Raw genomic sequence first — 12,692 nt, forward strand, 5'->3', positions numbered from 1 at the left:
GATCCAATCGTGTCCATTGATCTTTGAAGATCCAACGGCTGCTGAGCATCAATTCTTTATTTCTCTGCTCATCCATTTACTTAGAATTTACACCATTTTAAATGGTTTCTGCGTCTCTTTTGGGTTTTTAATAGGTTCTTCCTCCTTCGCTATTCACTGCAACTCTTCCTTCTAAGCTTCCTTTGGCTGGACTCCTTAGCGAATACTTGCTTTGCAACTCCTCTCCAAAGCAAACTCTGCCTTTCACTTGGATTCAATGATCCCTATATGATTCCTCTGAAAAATATTCGTTCCTCTGCGTCCTTCAGAATTCTGCTTGCAACTTGTTGCAGAGCCTACGAATTCACAAGTAATTCATACATGAAATACTTCTTAAGCATACTGACACAGACAGGAACCAATCTTGCATATATTAATATAAAAGCACAGATTACATTCGAGACACCTTGGTCTCACGCATGCCTGATTCTCACATTGGTGGCCTCTTCTTACTCTGCCGGTAGCCTTACATATATTTATATGGAAACTTTGGATTAGATTAATATGAAGGACCTGATCAATCCTAAAACAAAAGCCCTAAAACTCGCTACATGCATACATATGTGGCAGATAAATAAATATCCTCGAGACTTTATCCATTCCATCTTTTTCTCTGTTTTAAAACAGAAAAGTCCCCTTATCGGCTCAATGGTCCACTTCTACTCTAATTAATTCCTAAAAACTCTCTCTTGCTCCTAGAGAGTTGGATTTGACTTCTACCACTCATGTTCTCATTTATTTATTTTGAGAGCATTTACATATTCTCCCATTATCTAATTAAATCACACTTAAAGGCCTAAATATTGCATTACTTGATACTTAGGAAAACTATTTCCTAAAATGCATGACCCCCTATGTTTACTATTTACAATGATTTTCCTTGGGCTGAATGCTCTTGCATCATGTATCGTCCTCCTCATAGTCTTAATGAAGTAATGTCTTGACATACTAAGATGTAGTCCCATTGTCCACATATGTGTCATGAAGATCTCTCAGTAATATACTCTTGGCATACCTTTGTCTCAACATACAGTCTCGACATTCTTGTGAAGAGGAGGATCTTAAACTATCACTCTCTGTCTCAGCATACATTTAAGATGCAACTATAATTTGAGCATAGAAGTAATCATAGTTAATACATAGTCATAAGCATGATGAAGATCTCGGTATATATACATATCTTAGTATAAAGATCTCGATGTTATGGTGAAAGTCTCAATGGAGGAGCAGTAATGATCTTAGTGGAAGAGTAGCAATGATCTCAATAAAGTTGTTGCAATGGTGCAACTATAATGATCTATGCGGTGCAATAATGATGACCTCAGTGAAGCAACAGTGATGATGATGATCTCAGCAACGATAAAGAAGAGGATTGGTGTCTTGGTCTTGGAGTGGCCTAGTAGGTCAAGGGTAATGGTCTTGGTATTCGTCAATTGGAATCTCTATAAGAAAAATTTTGTGTATTGGGTTTTCCTCTCAAAGAGTGAGAGGTTTTGGCCCTAGCAGAAAGCCAACATTTTGTGTCCTTGTCTCTTTTGTTTTGGTAACTATTTGATGAACTAAGAGTACACTCTAATAATAAAAAGCGAAGATTTCGCTAATAAGAAAAAGTTAAAAATACCTCACAAATAGTTATCCTAGTGAGAAGAATCTTATTAACATAATTTGCCCTAGATTGTTCAACATGGTATCAGAGCTAAGGTGCTGAAGTCAAAGGAAGGGAGGCAAAAAGAGATATTCAAGGATCATTTTTCAAGAAGGGCATCAAAGAAAGTTGAAGGGTTTTGTGTTTCAAAACCTACTTCAAGGATTGAAGGATCAGTCTACAACAACAGTATACAATGGCAAGGGCTTTTGTCTATATAATTAAGGAGAAAGTCTATAACAACAAGACAATTTAGTCCTACAGCAAGGTTGATTTGGATCCTTATCTAGAGTTCTAGGATCAAGTAATCTCAGTCAAAAGATGAATTGTTCAGAACTCGAGTACATATCAACAATTTTGGTGTCTCCCACAATTTCGATCTATGTCATACAGTGATCTCAATAATAACATGATGGCATCATACTAGTGACAATCACTACCTCAGATTGAATCATTTTCTATAAAGAATACAGTCTTGACAACTCATATTCATGATACTCGATGGCATATTGAAGCAGATCATCTACAACATAGTGCTCAGAAATAGGTCCAGGTACTATAAGGTGATCATAGAAAGTAAATTTGATATTCTATGATTCTACATGATGATGAATACTACAAGGTTCACATGTGTGACAACAAGAATTCCTGGATGTCTTTCCGAAAAAATTATCGGGCTTCCCCCAAAAAGAGAAATTGATTTCAATATAGAGCTAGTTCCAGGAGCTACCCCAGTGTCAAAATCCCCTTATCGAATGAGTATGCCTGAATTAACAGAGCTTAAGATGCAGTTACAAGAGTTGCTAGATAAAGGGTACATTCGCCCAAGTGTATCACCTTGGGGAGCCCCATTGTTGTTTGTGAGAAAGAAAGATGGGACCCTGCACCTATGTATCGATTATAAGCAACTAAATAAATTAACTATTAGAAACAAGTACCTGTTTCCAAGAATCGATGATTTATTTGATTAAGTCAAGGGAGCGACTGGATTTTCTAAAATTGATCTACAGTCAAAGTATCATCAAATCAAAATAAAAGTGCGAGTAATCTGCAAGACAACCTTTTGAACCCATTATGGTCATTATGAATTTGTTGTCTTACCGTTCGGGCTTACTAATTCCCCCGCAACTTTCATGAGTTTAATGAATGGTATTTTCACCCTTACCTAGATAAATTTGTTTTGAGTTTTACTGACAACATTATTATATACTCAAGGAACTTAGAAGAGCATAAGGAGCACCTTCGGATAATGTTGAAAACCTTAAGAGAAAATTAACATTATGCTAAGTACAACAAATACGACTTTTGTGAGGATCAAATTCAATATTTGGGATGGAACAAGTGAGTGAACACAAGCTATTAAGTGACAGATAAAAACAAATAAACATAAGTACCTTGTCATTGTAGGATAGCTGCTATGATTTCGAGGAGGGAGGCTCCAAAATGAAGCGAAGGAAAATTTTTGGAGGGTGATTGTAGCTGCTACAATAGGACTTTATAATAGGCTTGCCCAAATCCAGAAAGAAAATTTTTTCTATCATGGTAGTGGTGGATAAGTTGAGAGAAAAAAACTCATTTTATCCTTATCAAATACACTTACAAAATTGTTGAAATTGTAGATATATTTATGAGGGAGATATTTCGGTTGTATGGCATGCCAAAAGTAGTTAATTCCGACCAAGATGTAAAATTTACTTCTGCATTTTGGAAAGCCCTTTTACTGGGTTAGGCACTCATATTCAATTCAATACAACATACCATCCACAAATAGATGGGCAGACCAAACGAGTTAATCAAGTCCTAGAACATATGCTACGAATGTATGTGATGTAATAACCAACCAAATGGGAGGAATACCTTCATTTGGTTGAATTTTCATACAACAACAATTATCATGAATCTTTGAAAATGAGCCCTTATGAAGTGTTGTAGGGAAAAAGGTGCAGAACACCTACAAATTGGAACAATCTTGAAGACAAGTTAATCCTAGGGCCTGATATGCTTGTGGAAATGGAACAAAGAGTGAAGAAAGTTTGATAGAATCTGAAGGTTGCCCAAGATAGGCAAAAAACATGTGTTGATTAAAAAAAAAACTTATAAAGAGTTTCACGTAGGAGAGCATGTATACGTGCAAATTAAACCCAAGAAAAGTAGCTTAAGATGGGGTGGAAGTGCACAGTTAGCGGATCAATATTTGTGTATATGAAGTGTGGGTGTAAATTTATGAATAATGAGAGTAAAGGTGTGCATTTGTGTACCTTCATCCAGACTCAATTGTATATAAAGAGAGAACTATGATATTTCAAAAATTGTAGGTAAAAGAAGTGACTTCAAGTTTTTATGCAACGAATTTCTAGGAGGGATAAAGAATCACACCTGCAATGGGCCCTATCATGGTACTAATCGTACTAGGTGTATTAAGTTACAATCATGACTTCAAGGCATGTAACACAATTTATGATTTTGAATGGGCTATATCATGGTACTAGGTGTATCAAGTTACTATTATAAGACAACACAATTATTATGATTATTAACTCTCTTTTTTCAAGTCTTTTTTTTAATTATTAGCCAATAATTTTGATTTGTTGGAAGTAAAATTATTTAAGCTTGCTATTAGTTCATTTTCTTTACATTAATTTTTTATATAGTTTTGAAAATTATATATATATATATATATATATATATATATATATATATATATATATATATATATATGAGTCCTGTTATTAAAGTACCCATGTTATTGAGATGTCACTTGTTCAATTCTTTCAGCATTCTCGAGGTCAGGCTCTGCAGTTGAGCTGACAAGAAGTGATCCCTTTGGGTGGATTTGCGTATTACAAACATTCCATGGACGTAGTAGTTTTGTTTGTTACAAATATTCCATGGACATAGCATTCACCGATCTCCACCGTTCATCAATTCATTCTTGCCATTGTTTGAAGAGTATATTGATGGGATGTAAATCCTTAAATGACCAAGATAATTTGTAAGAGTAAAAAAACAGAAGATAGAAATATTGAACATGTTTCTTTATGCAAGAATAACATTTTGATATAACTTGAAATTGCATTAGGGTAACGTTGTTTCCACCACTATCAACCATGTATTGAAATATTTGAAAATGGATATAAGCTCTCATTTTTCCTTGCAAATTGTTTGTTCATTCTTTGAAATGTAGTTGCAACCCTTAATGTTCTTACAAGTTTCTTTGTGGCCTTGATAACTTCCATGGATTTGTGGACTACTTTTTATTAAGGGTAAAGTAAACAACCAAAGTTGAGAGCTAGGGTATCCCACTAGGCATAGAGTAAACAGTGACACGGTGCTATGTTAAGGCACTCCATGGGGTAAGGTCACTGGTTCGAAACTCTGTGGGTAAAAGTCCATACATGCTAAGGGTTGGTGAGGCCCAAGCCACGTGTGATCCCCTTAGTAAATTTGATGACTTAGATGCCCCTAGGTTGAGGCTACTCAAGCCATAGGTTAGTCATGCAAGTCACAAAAACTAGCAAACAAAAAGTTGAGAGCTAGAGTGTACTAAGATTGTCATTGGCAATGTCAAAGCCAATATGGGAATCAATTTAGGCATCATTGATATGGGCATAGCTCATAATGTTGGTGGAAAAGTAAATTTCATTTATAAGGAGTTGTTGATGATTTTCAATTATGGGTGAACACTTTCTTAGTTTGAGTTTTCCATTTTTTCTTGCTCATGTATTTTGGTATCTACCTTTGTTATTTTACATAACCTATTTTTTTTATATTGTGGGGTTTAAACATCTTCCATATATGTTTGTAGTAAATTATGAATCAATATTGTCCTTTTTTTATTATATGAGCATTGTTGGATTGTTTATTTCAAAATAAGAGAGAATAGACATTTAAAATGTTCAATCAAATAAAAAATTCCTTACCAAAGAACTAGCTTAAAGCTATTTATTTTTTTTCATTTGAGTAACAAGAATGCATGATCAAATTAACTAGAATTCAAACCTTCTAGATCCATCTTTGGTTCCAAGCCCTTATCACATCATAATATCCTTTGCCCTTATATATTATTATAGGGTCATATTGTTATTACACAATCAACTTTGTTCAATAAAATTATGGCATTGTAATTTCTAGCACTCCAAAAAATTATATAGCATACATTGCATCAAGATCTATATAAATCTAAACATGAAGTGTGATGTGTAACTCTCAACCTAGCCACTTACCTTTTCATTATGATGCACCCATTGAGGCAATAAGCTGAAATATCCAAAATAAAATAAAATTAGTGAAGTGCTTTTTCAAAAAGGCCAAAAGTCTTGCTTCTCATACAATTGGACCGTCAAAATTCTTGTTTTGGATACAATTGGACAATGGAATTTTACTTTAGTATCTACAACATGTTGGAGGAGGATTTGCTAAGGGTTAAGGAAAGATAATGGAATTTTATTTGGTATCTATAACATGTATTTTAGTAGCATAGATCTATCTTAAGTACGAATCTAACATGCGCTGAGAGGGGTCAAATTTCTTTAGGTGCAAACTTATTTTAGAATGTAAAAACCAATGTGTAACATTTCATTGTCTAATTGTATTTTTGAATGCTATAGAGATTACATAACTTAAACTTGTATGTCCAAAAAATCTTTGTTGGATTTGCACACACACACACACATATATATATATACACACACTAAACTGTAAAATACTAACACCATACTACTTCAAACTTTTTATTTTTAAGTATATTTCAATATTAATTCATATTAAAATATTATTTTCATAACTCATATTGGATATTTTATTGTATACAATAGTAAAGTATTTTCTTTTAACATTTTTTTTTTTTCCGTATACAGATATCTATGAAGTTTCAAATACCATGGGTTGTCAAAACTTGGAACCCAATAACGAAGGTTAAAATTTCATATATATATATATATATATATATATATATATATATATATATATATATATATATATATATATATATATATATATATATATATATATATATAATGTTAAAAAAATATATTTTAATGTTGTGTATAATAAATATCTAATGTGAGTTACTAATAAAATATTTTAATATGAATTAATATTCAAGTATGCTTAAAAATATATTAATATCTATATTCAGGCTTCTGTGATCCATAATAAATTAAGCAAAGTCTTTCGGTAGAAATCACATAAGAGAAATTTTTGACACTTTGCTTCACACTGGCTGTAAAATGAAGATATTTTGTGAATTTTATGAATTAATATTCCCTTAGACTTAAGAATATATTAATAACAAACAAAAACCATTTTAATGTATGTTGGTCTATGTTGGTTATAGCCAACATTGCTTTTCTATTTAGAGAATATTTTATTTTTATTTTAAGAGGGACACGCGTCAACTCCAAATTGAGCTCAGACATACTTACACATAGCCCCTTGTTAGAGGAAGATTTGTTAACGGTTAAGGAAAGATAATGTTAGTTTATTTGGGTTTCTAATGTAAGTTTATTTGGGTTTCTATAACATGTTGGAAGAGGATTCATTGGGGGGTAAGAAAAAATGATGGAATTTGATTTGGAAAAGATAATGGAATTTTCTCTAGGTTTTTATAACATATTGGAAGAGGATTTGTTGAGGGGTAAGGAAAGATGATGGAATTTTATTTGGGTTTCTATAACATCTTGGAAGAGGATTTGTTGAGGGGTAAGGAAAGGTGATGGAATTTTATTTGGGTTTCTATAACATGTTCGACTAGGATCTGTTGGGAGTTAAAGAAAGAGGCAAAGGTTTTTCTTCAAACACACTTGGACAATGAAATTTATTGGGGTATCTATCACATGTTGGAAGAGGATTTCTTGAGGGTGAAGAGAAGATAATGGAATTTTATATGGGTTTCTATAAAATTTTGTTGGAGACTAATTTGTTGAGAGTTAATTAAAGAATCCAAAAACCCTAAATGTGACATTTAAAGCACTAATTCTAAAGAAAAATCCTTTGGAATCTTTCGAGGACTATAAACTAATTTCTTAATTACTCAATTTATAAGATCATCACAAATATCCTAACAAATAGCTTGAAGAATGTATTATCATAGTTCATGAGGGAAGAATAATTTGGATTTCTCTTCAACCAAGAAATTCAAAATGTTATAGGGTCATCTTAAGATGCTATAGAGTCATCTTAGGAAATGAGAAACTATGTGGTAGGAATGATCCTTAAATGAGATGCTCTATACAATGGAAGTTTCATGAATCTTAGAAAATGACACTTTGTCAAAATCAAGATATTTTCAAATTTGTATATGTAAATGAAAATGACATTTTGTCAAAATCAATATATTTTCAAATTTATACATGTAAATGCTTAGTGTTTAAATTCATAATATATATATTTAATTTTAAGCTAAAAATATTTTGTAGAAGACCAATAATAAGATGTTATTTTTTCTTCATTATTCTCTTAATTCAAAATCAACAACTTAATAATAAAAAATTTCACTTATATTTTTTAAATATTACATCTTATTTTTTATTTTAATTTTAAATAATTATAATACTTTAATCTAATTTGTATGGTTTTCACCTTCTCACATAATTGTTTTTTTTTGTCTAATTTTTATTTTCGCTGATTTATCTTCTTCCACTTTTATCTTAATATATAAATTAAAAATAAAAATTATAACCCATTTTGAAATTAAAATTTAATATTAAATACATATCAAATACAACATCTCTATATACGACTTTAAAAGCATAGAGACATACAATACTTTGCTTCACAATGATCATCATTTCTCTCTCTTTTTTATTATCGATTACCATCTGTTTTAATTTGCTTAAGCCTTCATAAGCTAAACCGTTTCTCTCACTACTTATCCATAATAATCTATTTTAAATATGTTCAACTGTTATCTCTGATCAAAGTATAATTTCTTTTAAATTGGTCAGAGATTCCATAAGCCAAACTCTGCAATTTTTGGTAAACTCCAAATTTACAGTGCCGTTTGAAGGATGTTCAACTATCAACTTTGAACTTTTCTTAAATCAAACTTACCTATACTTTCTACTTTACAAAGTATCATAAAAAGTAGACTGGATCCATCAATTCAAAATGCCCAACACTTTTCTAGTATGATTGTCAACCTGTGTCTCACTGCAAAAATATAAATAAAAGCTAAAGAGAAAGCGAAATAAGATCTCTCCAAGAATAAAATAGGAAAGTAATTCCATGTGATTCTGTCTAGTTCCTTGATTTTGATGATCAGAGATGGCAGATGGTGAGTGGAAAGAGAGCGCCAGCGGTGAACGTGAAAGGATGGCGTGAGGTAGGTTAATGAATTAGGGCCAAAAGTGGGCATAGAAGCCATGCCATCTGAGATCTGCAAGAAGATTTTTCGCATTTTGCCTGGTGATCTTACTAAATCTGAACCAGTGGTAGTTCCACATGGATGGGTGATTGTAGTGAACCTCCACAAAGAGCTCGTCCACAATGAGAGGCATCTTTGGATCACTGAGCCATCTCCTCAGAATCAGCCACTCACTTCCCTCGATGTCCATCTTTACAACCACTGTATCAGTTGCTTTCAATCGAAACTCCTCTTTCATAAACCTCATTATATTTATGACATTGTTGGCTTTATCATCTCAGTTTGACATAAAGTTGTAGTGCAGTTGGATTCTATCCACCATCCACTGCGGAGGTTGGGGAGTGGCCTTTACAGTGAAGGAGGAGGGATTCGTCTGTGCCACGTTACTCTCTTCCTCAAAACCAAGCGGCCTCGTCTTTTGCAGGAGCTTGGATTCGACTTCGAAGGCGTGAATCTCGATGAAATCAAAGGGGTACATGCGAAGAAACCAGGCTAGGCTGGTGTTGAATGCATTAACACCCAGATCCAGCAGAACCCGTCGCTATCTACGATGGAGATCGATCGCCTTGGAAGGTAGAAGCCATGGCAAGATGTGCGTTTTGTCCTCCACATCGTTGGATAATCGGAGGGCAAAACCTCTGCGGAAATTGTTACAATTATCGAGCTTCTCAATGAGATGACCTTTTACAGGACAGGCAACAGCCTCCTATCCACTTCATCTGCCGCCATGGATTCTCAACCTGATCTTCATCTTTGTCCAAGAATCCTTCTCTCGTCCCGCACAACTCATCGCTGTTTCTTGCCATGGCTTCCCATTCATTATGCTTAAACACTTGCGCAGTGAAGCCTTGGCGTTTGCAAGCCACAGAAACGCCAAACTCAATGCCAAGAAAGCCAAATCTATGCATGTGGTTCACATAAATATCAAGAAAAATATATGTGGATAGTATGAGGACCAAGGCATAGAGCAGCCACAGATGAATCGTTTTGCTTTTTCTGGTGCCCTGTGTCTGAGAATGAGAATGAGAAAAACAGATACATTGCAAATTTTCACAATGAATGCAGATAAATTCAAATTTCAAATCGATCCACTGTTTGGTGCCCACCCATCCAATTCGTCTGACATTCGAGGCCCTGCAGGTCGCGTCAGTATTTTCCGGTGGAGGCTGGAGTCCTTTCCCGGCCGGAGAGTTGTCCCGTTACATGCCCATGCATGTATGGTGAAGTTGCTCAGCGATTGCTGGCCGACTTGAGGTCCCATCATAGTACTCTTAAACCGCATTGGATACCCAATAGCATAGGAAATATTGCTTGCCTGCAGGGATGGAATTTGACACGTAAATTGTCAGTGACGGAGGGGAATTTGACAAAGGGATGGAATTTGACACGTAAATTGTCAGTGATGGAGGGGAATTTGACAGAGAAATTGTCCGTCACGAAGTCATTTGTTCGTTAAATATAATTAATTTTTTTATCCGTGAATTTTTTTTGTGTGAATTGTGAGGTTGTACAATAGATCACCTTAAATTTAAAGCGCAAGCAAGATAAAATCTAGACGGACAGAATGCACAAAACAACAAGGTAGCGGGGCCAGGGATTTAATTTGACAAGCAAATTGAAGTGATTTGTCCATAGCCCAAAAAAATTCCTTAACGGTCAATATTAAAGCATTAGTTTTCAGGGGGAGGGGGAGAAAATGTTGTTAGGGAACACAAAACGATAAAATTGTTTGGATGATATGGTGGATTTATATTAATTTCTTAAGTTAATTAATAAATAACATCCAAGAAGTGGTTGGATGTCAATATATTGTATTATATTGTTTGGATGATACGGTGGATTTATATTAATTTCTTAGTTAATTAATAAATAACATACTAGAAGTGGTTGGATGTCAATATATTGTATTATATTAATTTTTAAATTAAAGAGTTAATTAAATATGTTGTTATTTTAGTTAATTTTACTTGGCTTTTTTTATATTCAAGAGTAAAAGTATATCTTAATATTATTATTAATACTCGATCACTTTTAAATTTAAGTACAATAGTTTGATAAAAAAAATTATGTTGTTTATCTATAGTTTAATATTAGGAATTCAATTTTTGTCATTTTTTATTATTATTTAAATTATTTATTTATAAAGTGATCGGTTGAGGTCTTATTATAAGTTGTTTAGTAACTTCCATTTCTGTTAATTACTAATTTTTTTTTTATTCGACTTTTTTATTTTTATTATTTGATTCTATTTTTTATTATTTCTATTTTCATGACTTATAATTTTTTTTTTCCATATTTTCAATTTAAAGATACACATAATTGTTTTATTTTTGTGATGAAATATTTATCTCTTTATTGTTTTTTAGTTTAATTAACCTATATTTAAGCTAAATGGTAGGTACTATTTACTATGTAGCCATTGTTACATTTTAAAAATGATTTAATCATTTTAATAATTATTTAATAAAAGTTAATATATATATATATATATATATATATATATATATATATATATATATATATATATAATTTTAATTAGTTTTTAAAACATGGGATATATTAATATAAATAAAGATGTAATATATTAATATAAATAAAAAATAGATTTTGTTTTGAAATAAAAATAAAATTTATAATGTGTTTAATTATTTAATGTATAATTTATGATGGCAGATCAAATTTAATGGACGTGTTATGAAGTATGATGTAAACCATCTGATTCTATCTTCAACCCCTATGATTGAAGTCAATAAAGGAAAAAAAATACGGATTTTATTTTCATATTTAACTTAAATAAGCACTTATTTTTAGAATGCAATATTTATGATGGACATAATGAAGAAATGACTTATTGTTCAATTCTTTTTTAAGTAATATTTGTATTAGAACAAGTTAACCTTCATTAGGGGAATTTTGAGGTCTAGAATGGGCCTCCTAAGGAAATTATAAAATAAGATTACATTACATCATCAAATTTTAGAGGGAAAAAAGAAAAAAATTATTTTTTCAACATGTATTTTCAACTTCTCTCCTTATGAGTTTACTCAAATTTCAAGCAGAAACACTTATTGGACATTGAATTTGATTCTTCATCCAAGGATTACCCATGTTGCATACTTTCCATGGACCCTGCTATATGAAAAATGAGAAATACATGAAAAATGTGATTGCAATCACGTTTTTTCATGTATTTCTCGTTTTTCATGTAGCATGGTCCATCGAAAGTATGCAACATGGGTACTCCTTGGATGAGGAATTAAATTTTGCATCCAACGATTACTTTTGCTCGAAATTTGAGTAAATCCTAGGGACAGAAGTTTAAAAAATAGTTTTATTATTTTATTATTTTTTATTATTTTTAACTTTTTACTACAAAAATGATGAATCATCCCCATGGTTGACATCATCATCTTGAATCCTATTAGTTCTTTTAAAATTTATTTTGGTTGTACATTTTTCTTAGAAGGCCCATTTTAGACCTCAAATTCCCCTAATGATTAATCAAACTTATGATACAAAAACATAGTAACGTAGTTCATTAGATTATTTCGGTAAAAATTAAGTGTCCTTCCACAAAAAGGTGTCATTTCACAAAAAAATAAAAAATTATTGTTACCATACAAATAATTTGAGATATAAGTAACA

General features: G+C 32.2%; 1 pseudogene; it reads right to left on the reverse strand.

The window, feature by feature from the left end:
- Positions 1-9,018: 9,018 nt before the first annotated feature.
- Positions 9,019-10,308, reverse strand: LOC149227110 (uncharacterized; annotated as a pseudogene).
- Between the last annotated feature and the right edge of the window lie 2,384 nt (positions 10,309-12,692).

The sequence above is a fragment of the Pinus tabuliformis genome, chromosome J (assembly GCF_031772625.1).
Source record: "Pinus tabuliformis cultivar Carrire ecotype Pingquan chromosome J, CPIR1, whole genome shotgun sequence".
In the NCBI taxonomy this organism is placed as follows: Eukaryota; Viridiplantae; Streptophyta; class Pinopsida; order Pinales; family Pinaceae; genus Pinus; species Pinus tabuliformis.